Source organism: Mus musculus, chromosome 12 (genome assembly GCF_000001635.26).
Source record: "Mus musculus strain C57BL/6J chromosome 12, GRCm38.p6 C57BL/6J".
Classification (NCBI taxonomy): Eukaryota; Metazoa; Chordata; class Mammalia; order Rodentia; family Muridae; genus Mus; species Mus musculus.
This window is the reverse complement of record NC_000078.6, coordinates 94899014-94918999: the sequence shown is the minus strand read 5'-3', so window position 1 is coordinate 94918999 and position 19986 is coordinate 94899014. Positions and strand designations below refer to the sequence as shown.

The window sequence follows — 19986 nt, the reverse complement described above, 5'->3', positions numbered from 1 at the left end:
TATATATGTGCTCATGAATCATTATGTAAGGATGCACTCACCATGCAGGATTATGCAGATGTAAGAGGTTGACATGACATGAGCTTTTCTCCAAGTCTCTATCAATCTTAGTTAGTTTCTGTCTCTGTTTTGGGTGCAGGGTCTTTAACTGAACCTGGACCTCTCTATTTCCACTAGGCTGTCAGGATAAGGAGTCACTGGAAACATCTTGAGTGTTCCTTCTAGTCCTGAGACTATAGACAAGAGATAGAATGCACAGTGCTTAAATGGGAATCAAACACCTCATACTTGCATGGCAAACACCTTACCCAAGAAGTCATCTCTCTAGTATAGTCCATTGATAATTTCTTGATAAAGTTTATTGAAACTCTACAGTGATTTTTCAATGTCTTATTTGTTCACACATAGAACAGGAGAATATGTCTCCCGCCCTCCGGCTGAATTTATAGACACTACAAAAGCATGTTTAATATATGTACAATAATTTTTTTTGCTTTCAGTAAATAAGAGACATTTTTATTAAAAGACTGACCGGAGCCAACAAAGAGAGAATTCTCTAGATAAGGCCAGGGCTATTGCTAGCTAAATGATTATATAGGCAAAACCTACAAAGTAACAATTTTGGGAAGCCAAATTAACTCATATCTTCTCCCAGAGCAGGCAAGACTTGATTTAGTGACATGTCCAACAGATGCCTCAGACATGCAAGCAAGCAGGCAGTTTGTAAAAAGCAGAACTTAACCATTAGCCTGTTTAATCTTGTGACTCATCACTTGTAGGAATAGCTGTGGCACTGAAATATTTTGCAACATTCGGCAATTTTTTTTAAGAGTACCTCAACGGTACCAGGAAGTGGTCCATCTCAGGCTACCTGACAGGGTACATTCAAGATAGAATAATTTCCTCAGGGCTTATGCAACCTAAAAACAATTTTGTTTTTACAAGCCTAGCACAATAAATGTATCCTCTAAACACAATGTTCACCATCACAAAGGTAGCCCTAGTAGGTTATTGTAAGACCAATGTGGCAGTTTCAAGTTTTTTTCTTGGTATGGGAACAAATCCCTCAAAAGTCATTTAATTAGAAAAAAAGAGAAAGAAGCCTGGTACAAACAAAATATACCTGGGGAAATAACAATCACAAGAAATTCAAACCTTTTACAGAAAAAAAAAAAAAAAAAGAAGTACATTTTTTTCCTTACAGTAAATCATTGGTATAGATATATGTACACATTTTGTTAATATTTTCAGTGGAAAAAAACCAAACAGTATCTCAATTCTTTTCTCACATTTTTGTAAAAATATCTTCATACCTTTGATAGTAGATCAAAGATATGCTCAAGGTGTGGGTGGGGTGCTGAAATGTACCAGAGGGTAAAGTGCTTGTTGTTTAATCATGGTGGCTGTAGTTCAGATTCCAGGACCCACAGAAAACACCCACCTCTGTAACTACAGCTACAGTTGAATTCTTCCTACTGTTTTCTAGGGAGGAGTTCAGGGCTTGTGTTATTGGTAGGACTGTAGTTGAAGTAGTGATGTATCTTTCTCAATGCATCCTATTGACAATGGTGAGATTTTATTTATTCTCTTTGAGATTGATCCTTGGTAAATTGGTACCTGTTTCAAAGTTTCCTCCAATATTTAAACACTGAACCATTCCACCCTTCATTCGGTCTGAAAGGAAGCCCCTCAGGCAGGAAGGCAACAAAAGATCTCAAAATGGTCCCTGAAATTGATCAGATTCACTAGGCTCCTTCCCTGCCAGAGAGCAATAAAAGCTGAGAGACTTCTCAGATGAAAGGAAGTTGAGCTGCAAAGAAGACTCTCAAAAGAGCCACCCTCATACCAGCTGTCTGGAAGAAGTTTAGATCAATTGAGGCACCTGAAATGGACATTCTCCAGCCCTTTGATTCATCTACATGCTGCACAGTTTCTCCAGGTTCCCAGCTTTTCTGAGATGTCACCTACACTGGGTAAGCTTTGCCAATGCAGCTGTCTTTGAGTCATTTCTGCTCCTATAACCAACCCCTCACCCATATTCCTATAAGTAACCACAATAAAACTTATTGGTTCACCAAGTAGGACTTTGGTGGTATGAGCACTTTTGTCTGTCCTGGGCTCCTTATGCAGAGGAGAAACAAATTTTGTCACACAACACTACCTACTAGGTTGTATTCCAGTAAAATTCTATTTATTGTTTGTAATTAGCAAGCATATTATGTGTGAGAAGATATTTTGAAGGGCACTTAAATTTCTATAATTGATATGACGGGAAAGTTTCCTAAAAGACAAGCATACAAGTCAGGACCAGCTGAACTATGCTGAGAGCATTTAGGTAAGTAACCCTGTGTTTTGCCTTAAAACTGTGATATATATCAATACATTCAAACTTTCCACTTGGGCAAAGGAGTGATTTGAAACCCTGAGCAAGTTGGAGTTGGGGAGGGCTTCCACCCTCCAAAAACGTTGCTTAGCATTCTTTCAGGTGACATCACAACCAGGTATGGAACCTTGAAGGCTGTGTCGAGGGGCAACCCTCTGAGTTAAACATCATTTGTGAGGTTGCCTCCTATGTGTTAGCTGCTAGGTTTAGGCCTCGTGTCTTACTAGTGATTAACTAGGACAATTAGTCCGATTTCGAAGTTTTAGATATTTAGCTGGTTACAGCACCCAAGAAGGATGCTTCTGAGGAAGTATTCTTAGAACTCCTGCGACTTTTCCAGAGTGGACGCCTGGTGAACTGCCAACCTCTGACTATTCACCAGTCTCCTATATTGACAGCTTAATTATCTCCATTCTTTGACTGACCCTGACCTGTAAAGTCAACTGTTTATAAAGGAGCCTCATAGGTTCGTGACCTTGGAACAACCATCTACTGGAAGGAGGGATTTTTTTAGGCATCAGGGTGAACAACCCAAGAGTACCCACCCGGAACCATGCATAAGGTTGCTTTTGCTTGGAAATTAGAAAGGCAGTACTATACCGGAGTCAACACCCTCAAAAAAGCAGTTCAAGCAGTTGTCCATGTGGCAATCTAAACATCGTGGATTGGAGATAAAGCCCGAAGCTTCAGGAAAAAGGCAAAAAAGGAAATACCAAGATGAAAGTGAGACAGAGATAGAGTCTGAAGCTTTGGGACAAGGTCCAAAAAGAAAATGCCAGGATGGAACAGGGATGGTATTTAAAGAGACCAGCAAGGCTCAGAAGAAGACCCCTCAGGAGCCTCAAGACCTAGAGCTTCCAAGAGAACAGCCTAGTAAGGGTCAGGTACAGAAAGCCCAGGGAGAGACTCTCAAACAACTAAAACCCCTCGAATTGACCGAAGGTCCTCCAAAGCAGGCCGTAACTGAGAGGAAGCCTGCTGATAGTGGCAAGGGTCGCAAGCGGCCCTATTCCCTCATGGAGGAAAACGAACAAAGCCCCCAAAAGGAAAAGGACAGAAGAAGGTTGCTTCAAAACCTTCAGTGCGACCAAGATGTGAAGTCAGACCCACACAGGCCTCACCCAATCCTTACAAACACCTGGAAGATCAAAGGGGGCGAGTCAGGAGACAGTCATGGATCAGAAACAACTCAGAGAGATTGAGAACCATCTACTGTTGTTGCTCTAAAAGAATGTCTTTCACCAGAGGAGAGAGAAAAGTGGTGTTCTGAGGAGAAATCTGTTACACAGAAGAAAGGTTGTGTAAAAGGTGAAGGAAGAAGGGGGAACAGCTTGGAGCCTGGAACACGGGCTCAGATCATCCTGGATAGCAGCAGAGGCAATAGCTTACTCCCCAACAAGATGGCAGAACTTGCAGCAGAGAAAAAGCCTCTCACAGACCAAGAAAAGGGGAGAGGAATGGATCAAATCCTTGATATTACAGAGGACATGGAGAAGGAAATTGAGAATGAGCTGGTTCCAGGACCCCAAGAAGAAATCCTAAGTTCCAGATTCAAGTTGCAAAACACCAGAGGAGACATCCAGACCCTGGACAACGGTCAATGGCTCAATGATGAGGTCATCAATTTCTACATGAATCTTCTGGTTGAGAGAAATGAAAACCAAGGCTACCCTGATCTTCATGTCTTTAGCACTTTCTTTTACCCCAAGCTAAAGCACAGCGGTTACAGTTCCGTGAAAAGATGGACTCCAGCCATCAATCTCTTTGAAAAAGAACTCATCTTGGTACCTGTTCACCAGAGGGTACATTGGAGCCTGGTGGTAATCAATTTAAGAAAATGAAGTATTGTATACCTCGCTTCCCTGGGACAGACAAGGAAGTCTATCTGTGAGACCATCTTCTAATATTTACAAAATGAGATCAAGACACGCAGGAACATTGAGCTGGACCCTTTGGAGTGGAAGCCAGTGTGACATCAGAGGAGATTCCTCTGCAAATGAATGGGAGTGACTGTGGAATGTTTACCTGTAAATATGCAGATTACATCGCTAGGGACCAGCCTGTGGCCTTTTCTCAGCAACACATGCCCACCTTCAGGAAGAGGATGGTCTGGGAAATCCTGCACAGTCAATTACTGTAACAACATCCACCTGGTTGCTATGGTCCCCATCCCTGTTCTTTTCCATCCCTGTTCTTTCCCATCACTGATTCTAATATACCTCAGGCAGGATGAGGTGAAGAGATATAAAACAGGTACTGAGCTGTCTCACTGGATGAAGCACACTCTCTTCAATGTAGTCCTAACGTGGGATGTGGGACTGATGCCCTAATGCCATCTCTAGGATGCATGCAACTACTGCAAGCTTAGAAACTGCTGCTGCCCAACCCACAGGAGACCACGTGTTCAAGAAATACTATTTTAATGCTGGAATGAAATGAATTCATGTTTTTTTTTTGTTTTATTTTAGTTTTTTTGTTTGTTTGTTTGCTTTGTGTGTGTGTGTGTGTGTGTGTGTGTTTGGTTTTTTGTTTGTTTGTTTGTTTGTTTAATGTTTCATTGAGCCATTGAGTTTTTTGCTTTGGTTTTTTTTTTTTTCTTTTTTCTTTTTTTTGGTTTGTTTGCTTTATTTTGTTGCTGTTTTGCTTTTTTTGTTTTTTGTGTTTTGTTTGTGATTTCTTGTTTTTTTGTGGTTTTGGTTTTTCATTTGTGTTTTTTGTTTTACTTTTTTGTTTGTGTTATTTTGTTTGTTTGGTTTTTGTTTTTGTTCGTGTTTTGGGTTTTGGTTTCTTTTGTTTGTGGTTTTGTTTTTGTTTTATGTTGTTTTTTTATGTTTTTGGTTTTGTTGTTTGTGTTTGTGTTTTTGTTTGTTTTTTGTTCTTTTTGTCTGTTTTTGGTTTTTATTTTGTTTTGTTTGTTTTCTTTTTTGTTTTGTCTTCCTGACCCCATTCCACTGATTGTTTTCCTTAACTCACTTGCAAACCTCGCCCATTGTCATTTCCCATCCCCCAGTCCTTTTTTGAAGTGCCTATTTCTGAAATGAATGCTCATCACGGTGCCAAGAGGGACATCAGCAGAAAGAGGCAGAAGCCCTTCACTAGCATCTCTAATGCTGGACTTGTATGCTGTTAAATTGAAGCAGGGGATAGTGGTGGTGTTTCTGTTTTGTTTTAATTTTTTTAAGTTTGAAAATAGTATGAGAAATGGAAATGAGTTGCACAGACCGGTGCTGTTCTGCACCACTGTACTCTGCTGGACCTGGACAGGATGTAGAACTGCAGCCAGACTACTGACTGGACTCCAGGACTAGTAAGAAAAGCACCATGGTCACTTAAAGACTCATCCTTTCCCAGACCTGCTTTAGTTTTGGAAGTTGATTTGAAGTAACTATAATGTCAAATGTCCATCTCTATCTCAGGTCTCATTGAATACAAACCCCATCTATTGCTGTATTGAATTATTTTTTTTTAAAGTTCTATTCAATTTAATTTTTTTCCTTAAAAAGTTTTGGTATATATTAAGATGAAATTGAGATTTTTTTCTCATTAGATTAATATTTCCACTGTGGAAAATTGGGAATTTAGTATTTATGGTTGAAACAGCCAGTTATATAATCTACTTTACATGTGATAGTTTGTATTTAACTTTCTTATTCATTTTCTTATGGTTGTGTTTATGCATTTTTTTTACTTAATAAAGCTTAAAGTTATTTAAACATTTCACAAGATCTTGTGTCTCCTGTATCTTTTATGGCATACTAATATAGCCTGGTCTGTGAGGTGACCTAAGAAGCAGGTGTTGAGAGTGTGACTCACCAGCTTAAGCCTCAGATACATTGTGCACACCAGTGATTGTTATTCTGTTCTGGGTCTCTGCAGTGGAGTTGGGATTTTCCAGAGAGCATCCACTCCTTTATCATGGGTCGTAGAGGGAGAATATAAGTGCAGCCCAGTTGAGCTGTATCCAGCTGAGCTGTAGAGTTGGAGCAATGGAGAAATGTATTGATGTACATGGGGCCACTTGTCTTTGAGACTACTCTGCATTACTGTAAATGGGAAGTCAGGCAGGTCCACTCCTGACCCCTGCCACAAACTGAGACTGACACTGGAAAAGGAAACAGTATCTTCATAGTTTGGCTCAGATTTAGGGAGAGAAAATGTCTCAATTATCTTTTGTTTATTGCAGCTTGAGGATGTATAGAAAAGACAACACACAGTTGGGGGAGTGGCTCAGTTGGCCAAGTACTTGCCAATAATTGTAAGGATCCAAGTTGCACCCAGGGCCCCATTAAGATGAGCCATGATGGGTGGCCGTGAGCTGGAAGAGCCCAGGTCCTTTATGGCAGAGTGGTTTTCCATCTTATCTCTTTCCTCCTGCCCAACTCCTCCCTTGGGATTATGTTTTTTCCTAATCAGCCATTCTTGCTTTTTCTGCAAGTAGAAGTCTGTAATGGATTCCTTGAGGACAGAAGATCCTAGAAATCCTCTGGAAGGTCTTCTAAACCTTGCTATTATCCAATATTAGTAGTTTCTATTTTTAAATGCTTAATGTGTATTCTGGAAAGATGGCTGAAATATCTTAATCTCGGTGGTAAATGGGAGAGATTACCCATGAAAGATGTGTGAGTCCATGTGTTCAGTCCTCAGCACCTTTAATATGTTTTTGGATGTTCCACTCCACAGGGAGCATGTAGCAGACAGCCAAGCTCAGTAAGAAGATGAAGTTTCCAAACAGCAGTTGTATTGCAGTTGGCTCTGTTCCTTCATAGGGCGACTCATCATATTTACACGGTGTGCTATTTGATGTAGCTCATCTTCGGTAAAGGCAATGTAGTCTTTGGAAGAGCAAAGTGGACCTTGGTCAAATTGGTGCATTGTCATGTGGTTCCCTTGAGACCTGGCAGTAGACTTTCAGGTGCCCCTTACCTTCTGCAGTATTAAAGTCCCAGTCAGGTCTAGTCAGGGTGAAACCTGACAACAGATGACAGCCTGATCAATCGATGGTACACCCTGTGTCTGAGGGGACATTCTTTCTGGCTTCCTGCATTATCCTCTCTCACACTTCGGTAGTGAAGAATACTCTCATGAGTTGTTGGATATCATTCCAGGTGGGCAGCAACAAGCATCGCCCCTCAGACTCACAATAATTTTTTTAACTAGATTTTTACCATTTTATATTTTTGTCATATTTAAATATAATATATTATATTTATAAGTATATAAATTATATATTATATAAATATATTCATATGTATATAAAAATATTATATACAAGTTTATATTATACTTTAATTACTTCATGTTAAACACAGTGATTTATTTCTGCCTCATATGAGTTTAACAACTTTTTTTAATCTTCAAAGCTTCAATTAATTACCTTTAACTTTTAAAGGACTGTTAAAAAATGATGGTAGAGTTAATTCATATAAATTTGAGTAAACAAGTACTTTGGATTAAATTGTAATTTTAAGCCAAATGTATTCTTATTTGTGTTTAACAGTGTGGTTAAATCAATGGAGAAAATGGCAACTGCACACAAGGAGCAACCCATTTCCCTCCCAGAAGTTTCATTCAAAAACTCAGGCATAATGAATCACTGCTGACCACAGGCCACTTCATCTCATTCTGTGGGCATTGTGGCGGCCGGTGCCTGTAACTTTTGCAACTCCAATTAGTTGTGGGGGATAGAATGGGTAAGCAAAATTCTGAAAGTTGTAGGTATGTATACTATGTAAGTTGCTTGTGGAACTAAGAAAGGAAAAAGTAAACAAACTATATATATATATATATATATATATATATCCCTTTCATTCACTAAGACCTCAAAGTTTGACTTCATAGCAGTGATGCTTTTAAAATCCTTTTATGTTGACTCTCCAACTTGGAAGGAACAACCTAGAAGCGCATTTATGAGAAACCCTAAACTATACTGTTAGCAAACCACCATAACTGTATTTTAAATTTGTTTGACAAAGCCTTAGGCAGTTCAAAGAGCCAGACAAATGATGTGGAATTTCTTTAGTTGTTTTCAAGCCCACAGTCATGAGAATAAAACAAAACTAGCTGCCTTGAGATGATTGTAGCAGCAGGAGATGCCATCACAAGAGAGGACCTACTAGTTATTAGTTAAGGGAAGCCAAGGGGGAATCAGAGGTCATGTTATCTGAAGAAGGATGAGCGTGCACATGCATTCTGAAAGGCAATACTAAATGGATGTGAATTAACTAATGTCACAAGTCAAAGGCACACAGGCAATCATATTGATAAACTACCTATATTAAATGTTTTCTTTGGTAGATCTACTCAGAGTATTTCATGTTAAGATCTATTTGGATTCGAATTGCATGTTTAAATGGAGAAAGTATAAACAATAGTGGTTTAGTAACAAGAGCTATTTTTATCTAATTATGGACAAAAGTAAAACTAATTATAGACTGCACATAGCTTGAAGGCTCCAATGTTGTCTCAGATTAACAAATAAGGGGAGTATTTTCTAAGAGATCCAATCACACACTGAAATCTGTAACTAAATTTAAAATGTATAACTGTGTGTATAAACACAAAACAAAAGCCATGAAAAGTGAAAAATCTGTGATATAAATCCTTGCTGTCCAGATCCAAAGGAAGATGAGCCTGGAGAAGAAGACTTTTGTAAGACTTTTATATAATTGTTTATATAAGGCTCCTGTCTGCAGGCATAACTGTGCTCTGAGAGGCTCCACCCAGCACCTGACCAAAACAGATGCAGAGGCCCACAACCAAATATTAGATGGACCTTGATGATTCTTATGGAAGAGTTGGAGAAATGATTGAGAGACCCTGAGAGGACAGGGACTCCACAGAAGACTAAGTTTGACCCCTGAGGGCTCGCAGAGACTGAACCATCAACTGAAAAGCAGACACGAGATGGACCTAGCTCCTCCAAACCCCTCACAGTACATATGCAGCAGATGTGCAGCTTGGTCTTAATGTTCTACCCCCAACAACAACAACTGGAGGTAGGGTAACTGTCCCTGACTCCATTACCTGTAGATCCCGTTTCCTTAATTGATCTGCCTTGTCTGGCCTCTGTGGGAGAGGATGTGTGTCAATCTAGCAGTTATTGATGTGGCAGGATGGATTACAGCCCAGTGAGGTTCTTTCCCCTGCTCAGAGGAGAGGGGTAGGGGGATGGGGAACACAGCTGTATGAAAGGAGAAGAAGGCAGTGCTGTCAGGATATAAAGTGAATATATTAATTGGAAAAAATTTAATTGTTAACAGAAATAGTTTACTGTATTTCTCATTATTTTTAGGAATTCTACAAGGTTAACAAAGATAAAATTTAGGATTTTGACTCAGCGAATACCAGTCTAGAAGGTGAAGGGAAGCAAACTGTATAAGCTGAGGTAGTAGATACCTCCAAAACTGGGAGCTGCACAGACAGAAGTCTCCTTCATTCCTTTTGCTAGTACCTATTCATTCGATGTTTTTCCCTACAAGTTCACATGGCTTCTGAAACCCCAGAAATATTTACAAAAATATTACAGAGCATCCCATTGCTGGATGGTCTAGAAGCCGTGCACAAACAAATCACTTGCTTTCTTCTTGTTTTTACTATAGATTAGTTTCCTCTGTAGACCTCATCTGGATCTTCTACTTGTGTACCATCTCTAGCTTATATGCTCACAGCGTTTAAGGCATAATTTTGGAGTGGAGGGATTATGATGCTCTTTTACTCCCCCAGCACCTTTTACAGTGCAGGTCACAAAGAAACTGCTCAAACTGATTGAATAACAGAAGCAGTAGTGAGATGGAACTCAGCAGCACATTGCTAAACAAAATATAAGCATCTCTTGAAATGTAATGTGTTCTAAGTCAATAGTATTTTACATCTCATAAATAATTCCATTTGTTCCTTGATATTCAATGGAGAACTTACAATAAAAATCAAACAAATAGAACAATGGCTTACTATAATAAGCATGGTCTGTCTCTCCCTAAGAGTTCTTTTCAGTTGTGTGGCCTGTGATGTATAACAATTTTGACAAGTCTCCCAGAAATTGTAAAATGTAAGAAATGATGACTTAGAAAATGCTTTCTAGTTCAAAAATAGCCCACTGTATGTATGCATATAAATAGATAGATAGGTAGGTAGATAGATAGATAGATGGTAGATAGATAGATAGATAGATAGATAGATAGATAGATAGATAGATAGATAGATAGATGATAGATAATTTTTATGAATGTCAACCTCTAGTTGAGAAGTTATTGCCACTTGAGTTCTCTGGGGGAGGGAGAGAGGAAAACAGAGAGATAGATAGATAGAGAGAGAGAGAGAGAAAGAGAGAGAGAGAGAGAAAGAGCATTTTTCTAGGTTGTACCCCCTGGTGAGTTGCTCATACTTGGGTGGATAATCCTATAACTGTGAGTACATAACACAAATATGTTTCAGTGTATCTATTCAAATACTTGATGTTGGATAAGTAGAGGGAATATAATAATCATACAAAGTATAAATAAAATTATCAGAGAATTATTAAAACATATTTTAAAATAATACTTTTTATCAGAAACTAGGATTTGTTTTACATTTTTCCAAATATTGTCTTTCCTTGGTCATTTTGTTTATTGTTAACTGTACAAGAAAAAATAACATATCCAAATATGTGTGTGAGACTTTTATTTAATACTATATAATTTTAGCTATTGTACTTTAGAGTAAGTGCATAGTTTTGTGTTTCACTTCTAAATGTAACAAATATTTGTTGTATAGGCTTATTCAAAATTTATTATGATTGTATATTTTATAAATTTCCTCTCCATTCTAGAACCATTTTGGTACTGTAAGACATTTTTTCAAGGGAAACACTTTCTAAATGAAAAAATACTGAAAATAGAATTTTCCATAATTTCAATCAAAAGGTAAATGCTAAGTGATATAATTTATTGTTTTATTCATGTTCTGAGAGAAGCCATTGAGATACTGGTGTTTTATTGGATTGTCCTTACACATTCCCTATCAATACTTTAAAAATTACTATTGTTGTTTTGATGAACAGCAATATTTATATATTAATAAATTTGAAACATCAGTTAAAAAGTGAAAAAAAATTTTAAAGGCTGGGTGTGGTGGCGCATGCCTTTAATCCAAACACTTGGGGGTGGGAGGCAGAGGCAGGTGGATTTCTGAGTTCGAGGCCAGTTTGGTCTACAAAGTGAGTTCCAGGACAGCCAGGGCTATACAGAGAAACCCTGTCTCGAAAAAACTAAAAAAAAAAAAAAAAAAAAAAGAAAAGAAAAGAAAAGAAAAATGAATTTAAATAAACATGATTCAAATAGGCAAACGTGATAATATTACTATGATACCAAACTAGACTGTAAAATAAGTAACAGTAACAATGATAATAGATGCTTTAAAAAAAAAAATCAGACTTCTCGGTGTGTTAGTTTTAAAGGGTTGCAATGTATATTTTCCCTGTAATAGTTTAGCCTTTCAGTAGCAATGAAAACATTTTCTTTTCTGTCAAATTTTAATAATCATTTGTTGAAATTTATGTTAAACTATGAAATTACTTATTAGAATGCAGACCTTTAGTCAAATCATTTTTCTAATAATCTTATCTGTTTAACTTGTGGTAGTATTGCAGAGCGAGCAGTAACAGCATCCATGCAAATATTTCAATGTTAGAAGTCCTTATTATAAGTTACTTCTCTAATAATATTTTCTATGTCACTTAACACACTGAACATTTAGATACTGCATCGAATTCCACTTACATTTGAAGAAATCATAGCAGAGAAAGGTGAGGTCATTTGACTAAATGATGTAGCATGTATGTGATTGAGGTCGGAATCAGCTGAGTTACCAAGGAAGCAGACTTCTGAGCCTGCTATTGAACACCATTCAGAATTTCTTATGCCTCTTCTAGACCAAACCCTGTGCATCAAAGTGAAAATAACTCAAAAATGAGTTTCCAAAACTGTTTTGGGAATCATATAAATAGTGAATAAATGCAAATTTTATTCAGTGTTCAGATGGGCAGGATGTAGGGAAGAAATATTAATGCCTGTGATGAATCTTTGCAAGGTAAGTACCTGAACATTCAGTGAGAACAGCTGTACCTCGAGCTCAGGGGAGGTGGGTTTCTTTAAGCATAATAAACCATGTCAAAGGTAGACTGTTGAAAAAAGGCACTGCATCAAAATTGAGGTCGATTTGGACTCTTACAATTCTACAAAATATTGATATACTTAATTATCATGACTAGAGTGAAGGAATTCAGAGAAATTGTACTCAGGTCAGCATCAGAAAAGTGATATGTTTAGATGCACAACATACCAATATACACAGGGCACACAGTTTAGCAATAGTACTCACTTCTCACGATTAGCAAGCATTTGCTATGTGCGAAGTTCCCTGTTAACTGTTTACTCTACGATGCTACCATTTACCTTTTAAAGCATATATGGAAACTTAGCAATTACTAGACAAATAGTAATTTAATATTAACAGCCAGATTTGATGGAATATATACATCAGGTTATCAAATGTCAAAGTATACATCTATGCTCTTAATGATTAGACTTTCATGATGGGGTATTACTGTCAATTAATCAAATGAAGAATCTCAATTTATAAAACAAACATGATCTAAAGAATTTCAAATCATTGCACTATGAACCAATTATATGTATATGGTGATACAGGAGCTACAACAACAAAGAAGAAACAATTACTCGTATATAGATTAAAGAAAAAGATATTGGAGAGACTCTACTATGCAGTCAGAATTAAAAAATGAATGTAAAAAGGTAAAGCTTTATATCGGGTCCTCTAGGGATAAATAAAAGTGCCTCCAGATGGCTTTGTGCAGCTAACAGAGGGAATAGTTGCATTTAGAAACCTTTCCTTAACATTCTTGATAGAATAAATACTGAATTAATAATTAAAGTTTGTGTGCAATAAGAAAGAAAAATAAAATCTGTCTGTTCTGAACTGACCATAATCAAATAAGATAAACTCAGTATTCTTATCCATGTTACTACACCTCTCCTGAATGCTTGTGCTAACAGAAGTAATAAACCATAGTGTTTGTTCTTGAGAACACAAATAACCATTTTGTTCATCAGTACTAATAAAACATGTGCATAATATATATGGAAAATTTTATTTTTATGAATTTATGGATATATGAGAGAAATAACCTTTTAAAATGTCATAGAAAAAATTATTATAAATCTTTTGACATCCTCTCCATAGACAGCCAAAGCATGTAATGTATAATAGGCTTATTATAAGTAAGATATTCATAAAATTGGGACTATTATCTAAAACCTATAAATTATATGTACTGTTCAATGAAATGTTATCATATTACCTGATATGTATTTCACATCATTACTCTTCTGTTACCGCTAAAGACTTAAAATAAAATAGTCTGAGATGCCCTAATGATTTATTAGGAAAAAATTTTGTGGCAGAAACTACTGATATTTTCCTTGTTGTTGATAAAGTGAGCAGAGAAAAGGAAATACGGGAGTAGAAGTGATGACGAAGCAGCTCTTCTCTTCTCTTCTCTTCTCTTCTCTTCTCTTCTCTTCTCTTCTCTTCTCTTCTCTTCTCTTCTCTTCTCTTCTCCTCTTCTTTTCTCTCTTCTCTTCTCTTCTCTTCTTTTCTTTAATATTTTAGTAGATATTTTCTTCATTTACATTTCAAATGCTATCCCAAAAGTCCCCTATACCCTCCCATTGCCCTGCTCCCCTACCCACTCACTTTTCCTTTCCTTTCCTTTTCTTTTCTTTTCTTTTCTTTTCTTTTCTTTTCTTTTCTCTTCTTTTCTTTTCTTTCTTTTTTATTTTAAGCAGACCCAGCTCTCTGGTAGTTCCTATCTCTTTTGTTCACATCAACTTTTCTGGTATCTCTTGAACCTGGCATGTATTTGACTAGCCAAAGCTGCCAACTCAAGAAATCCAGACCCTCTTCCTTTCTAATGAAGTGTTAGCAATTCTGCAGACCTAACCATGGTAGACTATACAATTGATTACAGAATCTTATCTGTGTGTGTGTGTTTGTGTGTATATGTTGTGTGTGTGTGTATGTGTGTGTATTGTGTATGAGTGTGTATATGTGTGGGTGTGGGGGGGATGTAAATAACAGAGGGTGAATATACTTTTCTTTTTACAATTTTATTAGGTATTTTCTTCATTTACATTTTAAATGCTATCCTGAAAGTCCCCTATATGATCCCCCCCCCCACCAGCTTTCCTAACCACCCACTCCCATTTCTTGGCCCTAGTGTTCCCCTGTACTGGGGCATATAAAGTTTGCAAGACCAAGTTTTTCTAAAGCAGTATTTGAGAGTGAGTTGAGAAATGGCTCAGTGGTGAATAGCACACACAGAACTGAGTTACTAGTACTGAAGGAGGTTAATAATTGCCTATAATTCCAGTTCCAGGGAACCCTCTTCCAGTTTTAGAGAGCATCCATATCTATAATGTACAGACACATATGTAGGCAAATTACACACACACACACACACAGACAAGTATATACATACACTCATATATATATATATATATATATATATATATATATGAGTGTGTATATGTATATTCAGAAACAAAAACAAAATAATGTGTTTTTAACCTAAAATTGCACAGAAGGTACAAAGATTCAGCTGCAGTCTGTGGTTGGTTAGAGAAACTTGTTGACAGTGTCACAGAACCTCATAATTTCTGTCTAAACTTAGAAATATTTGTAAAATTCTACCTGTAAGTCATTTAGCATCATACAAAAACAAGCAAAACCCAAGCATCTACTGTGTAATCTTTGCCCTCTCCATTGTGTCTCCCAGGGTGCAGTTCAGGATAATGACTTGTTCTACATTTTGGAATTGTAGCATCCATCCTTATCCCGTACTCTCCTCTAGTGTAAACGTCATCAGAACTTCAGATAATGGAAATTTATAATTTATATTTTTGTTAACCTATCAGATACACTTATTCCAAATTAATCTCCTAGGCCATCTCCTCTTTCAGGATGTTTTTGGTAGGGTCAAGTTGAATTAAACTCTTCAATGTACCAATAAAACAAACACATTCATAATTCCTGAATATAGGCTTTAATTAACTGTTATTAATGTGCAAAGGCATAAGTCCAAGAACACAATATGTTCCTACCATGATTCACTGGAGTGCATAAAACTTTTAAGACTGAATGATCTTCCTGGGTTCCATTTTGTACTCTCTTTCTCAGTGATAATCCTTCCACAAGTTCTTATTCTGTGGGCATGCATCACTGTAAAATTTACTTCTATTCACCACCTGAAGCAATAGAAAAATGTTTAAACATTTCTTCCCTTATGATCCTTTAAAAGGTGTCTTCTTGTAAGATGTCATTTTTATTTCAAATGTTCAGTACAACATATATAACACATGGCATGATTGTGAACTAATGTATAGTTGAAATAGCAAAGATTAATTATCATTAAACTTTACTGGATATGTTATTCAAGTTTTGTTCATTTTCTCTTCTTTTCCATTGATTTATCTCTTCATTTTGCTGTCTCCCTTCTTCTCCTTCCCCCCAATATCTGTCATCCATTCCCCCTTCCTCTTCTTCTCTTAAAGGGGCAGGATTCCCTGGGTATCAACCCACCATGACACATCAAGTCACTGAAGGAGTAGACACAGCCTCTTCCACTGAGGCCCGATAAGACAGCTCGGTTAGGAGAACAGGATCCACAGGTAGGCAACAGAGTCAGGGACAGCCCCAGCTCCATTGTTGGAGGAATGTCATGAAGACTGAGCTGAGCATCTGTTAAATTTGTGCATATATTGGGGGAGTGCCCAGGCCCAGTCCATGTCGGCTGTTTGGTTGGTGATTTAGTCTCTAGGAGCAACCAAGAGTACAGGTTAGATGACTCTATTGTACATCCTGTGGAGTTCCTATCCCCTACTGTTCCATCAATTCTTCCCCCCAGTTCTTCCACAATTCTTCCTGATGTCACTTAGAAGACAAAATATAATAGTCCTGGGAGGTGAAGAAAGGGAGGGGTGAACTGGGTGGTAAATAGGATTGAAGGGGAACAGGAGGGGATGATCAAGTATGGGGAGAGCCAGGGAGAGAGGATGGGGAGAGTGAACGGCAATCTGCAGGGTGAGGTAGGAATAGGAAGCATCTCTAAGAACTTATCAGGATCTGGGGTTGGTGAGGCTCCATTGAGTCTATGAAGGGAACTCTAGTTGAGATTTCTAGCAGTGGGAGATTGGCCACCTCTTATAGCCAGGCAGGACTTAGAATGGAGAGATATGGATACTAATCCATCCACAAAACCTTTGTCTCAAAATGTGTCATGCCTATAAGAAGTGCAGGAACTAAGATGGAGCAGAGACTAACGGAATGGTCCACCATAGCTGGCCCAACTTGAGACACACCCCATGAGCAAGAACCACTTCCTGACACTATGAATGATACTTTGTTATGCTTGTGGACAGGAGCATAGCATTAATGTCTGATGAGAGACTCCACCCCGCAGCTGACTATAACAGACCACAGCCATTAAATGGAGCTTGGGGAGTCTTGTGGAATAGTTCTTTTTCTCATACTATTTTTGTAAAAATATAAAACAAGGGGGAGTGAATCTGTATCACACCACTGTGATCGTGAATAGAAACTTCAAATTGATGTTGATGGGTATGATCTAAAGTATTGGAAATCTATGTAATATAGAGATCATTTTGACATTTGTATTTCTGATAGTGAGGTGTGGATTCCAAAATACATTGAGAACTATGTAATGATGACCTAGTAATTTAAGTCCAGCATTAAGAATGGGTTTTATATAGCAGAGGATGACCTTATCTGCCATCAAAGGGGAAAGAAGCTGATGGTAAAGAGATGAGGCAGGACTGGGTGAATGGGCAGAGGAGCACCCTCATAGAGGCAAAGGGGATGGGGGAGAGGGAGGATGAGATGGGGGGGAGGAACTTTGGTGGGGTAACTGAGAAGGGAAATATAATTTGAAATGTAAATGAATAAAATGATTTTTAAAAAAAAGTTGAAACCTGATGTGGTCACTTCACTGACAAGGTAACAGGGGCTAATGCCACCTCTCAGTGGGCGGTTGTAAGAGCACATTGTAATATGGTAATTCCATCCCATGTACCTGGCATCTTCTGTAAATGGCAATTTCCTTCTTCACCCTTTTGTTTTGCAGCTAAGTGGGCCCTCAGCTGCTGCCAGAGATGTCTAATCTTGAGACTTACAGTCTCAAAAACCTCATTAAACACAAATCTCTGTTTCTTATAGAGGAACCATCTTTAGCTTTTTGTTACAGTAACATAAGACAGACCAACACACTCTGCCTATTTCTCTTATGATTATATGTTGCATACATAACCACAAAAAGAAAAAAGGGAAGAGAAAATATAAGGGTATAGTCATTAATAGACTATAGTATATAGTCTATTAATAAAAAGAGTATAGTCATTAATAAAAGAGGTCCAGAAAATCAAATAACCCCATTAAAAATGGGGCACAAAGAATCTAAACAAAAATTCTCAACTGAGGAATACTGAAAGGCTAAGAAGCACCTGAAAAAAATGTTCAGATTGCTTTCTTATAGAACCCAAGACTATCAGCCCAGAGATGGTAACACCCACAAGGGGCCTTCCCCAATTCATCACTAATTGAGAAAAAGCCTTACAGCTGAATCTCGTGGAGGCATCTCCCCAACTGAAGGTCCTTTGTGATAACTCCAGCTTTTGTCAAGTTGACACAAAACCAGCCAGTACAGTTCCCATGGTTTCTTATGCAGTGTTATAATCCACAACATCTATAACTCTGCTCTTCAATTCCATTCCTCAGTTAGTAGTAAGCTGTTGGTCACCATACAGACTTGCCACAGGTTGGAGCTGGGCAGTGATTTGGGCAGCCAGATGTATTTCTTTCTGATCGCACAGCTCATACCCACTTTAATAATACATTGTTTTCCTAAGTAAAACTCAGCAGAGGTGCAACATCTGGTTTCTGAAGAAAAGCCAAAATAATATCCTCAAATCCCTGGTGTGATTTACAAAAGCACCAAAAAAAAGGTGGAACATTCTGACACATTGTGGAATACCAACGGACTGTGTCTACATTGGCAAGGGCTTTCTAAATGGCTCATTTAAAGCAATCAGGGAGGCTTTTATTTGGTACCACCCTAATAGCACAAATGTTTACATTTCTAAATGAAAACCCCTTTTCCCCCTTCAGCTTAAAACATTTCCAAGAAAAAGTAAATGCCTTGGTCACTGAAGGCAAAGACAATACTTTCCTTTGAACAGAAGAGATTATCAAACATTTCAGAAATATTGCAAACACTGTGATGAAAACACAAGCATATGATAGACTCTTAGCTTCAATGCAGGTATTAGAAAATGTCTTAGTAAGTGAATAAGTTCTTGTGTTCAGGCAGAACAGTGATGGTTTCAAGGCACTGAAAGGATATTTGAAAAAAAATAGTGCAAAGTTAAATTGTATGCTGATTGGGAGCATATTATCAGGATAATTGAAACCAGTTGCTTCATGTATGCATAGCTCTAAAAACTGATAAACAAACATAATTGCAACACATCCTTTTTGTCCCCAGGTAATTTTGTTTCATTGAGAAAGCAAACCTAAATTTTGAGTTTATTATGATTTAATTCATATTTATTAAGTAGCTACTATATAGTGTTGGAGGCATTGTTAATAAAACATTGTACTTGTGTTTCTTGTTGTGATAGTGTCTTACTCTAATTCATATTTTTGCCTTTTATTTATCTAATTTTTTAAAAAACAAAACAAAACTGATATGTACAGCACAGGTGGCTACCACCAGGTAATATGTTCATTGACATTATCATAACAAAAATCAGTGATCGTCTAATCAGTGGAATATAATACAGCTACATTTCCCACATAATATAAGAGCAAAAAATTTGAGACCAAAAAGATACTACTGGGAATGGGCCTACTCTTAAGTATGGTTAATATATTCAAAGAGATTCCACTGCAGTAAATAGGGACTCAGGAAGAGACCAAAACTTGGACAATATGCAGAGATTGGAGGATGTTTAGCCTCAATCCTAATTGGGATGTGTCATTCAAATTCCACCCAGATGGCTCAGGAAACTATGCAGAAGAGGAGGCAGACATATTGTAAGCACTAAGAAGGATGATTCAAACCAAAGAAATAGAATTTTCCAGACACAACAGAAATGGTGTTCATACGAGCTCACAGAGACTGTGGCCTACAGTAGTTCAAGCCTGATGGGTCCTACCACTGAGATGGAGAATTGCACATAGAATCCCATCCCAAGCCAAGAAACTATCTGCAATTGACACACACTTGCAAAGGAAATTTAGTGTTCTCAAATAGAATCTCATTGATTTTTTTTTGTATTTTTATACATTTTTAACTAAAATATAATTACTTATCCCCCCCCTTTTCCTATGTGCATAGGATTTTTTTTAAATTAATCACTTATTTGTTTACATTTGAAATGTTTTCTCCCTTCCCCGTTACCCCTCCACAACCCCTCCCCAATGCCATCCCCCCTGTACCACTTTGCAACCATGAGAGTGCTCCTCCACTC

The 19986-nt window shown here is 37.6% G+C and overlaps 1 pseudogene; it reads left to right on the top strand.

Annotated features, from left to right (window-relative positions):
- The first annotated feature begins 2534 nt into the window (after positions 1–2534).
- Positions 2535–4859, top strand: Gm4808 (annotated as a pseudogene).
- Positions 4860–19986: the final 15127 nt, after the last annotated feature.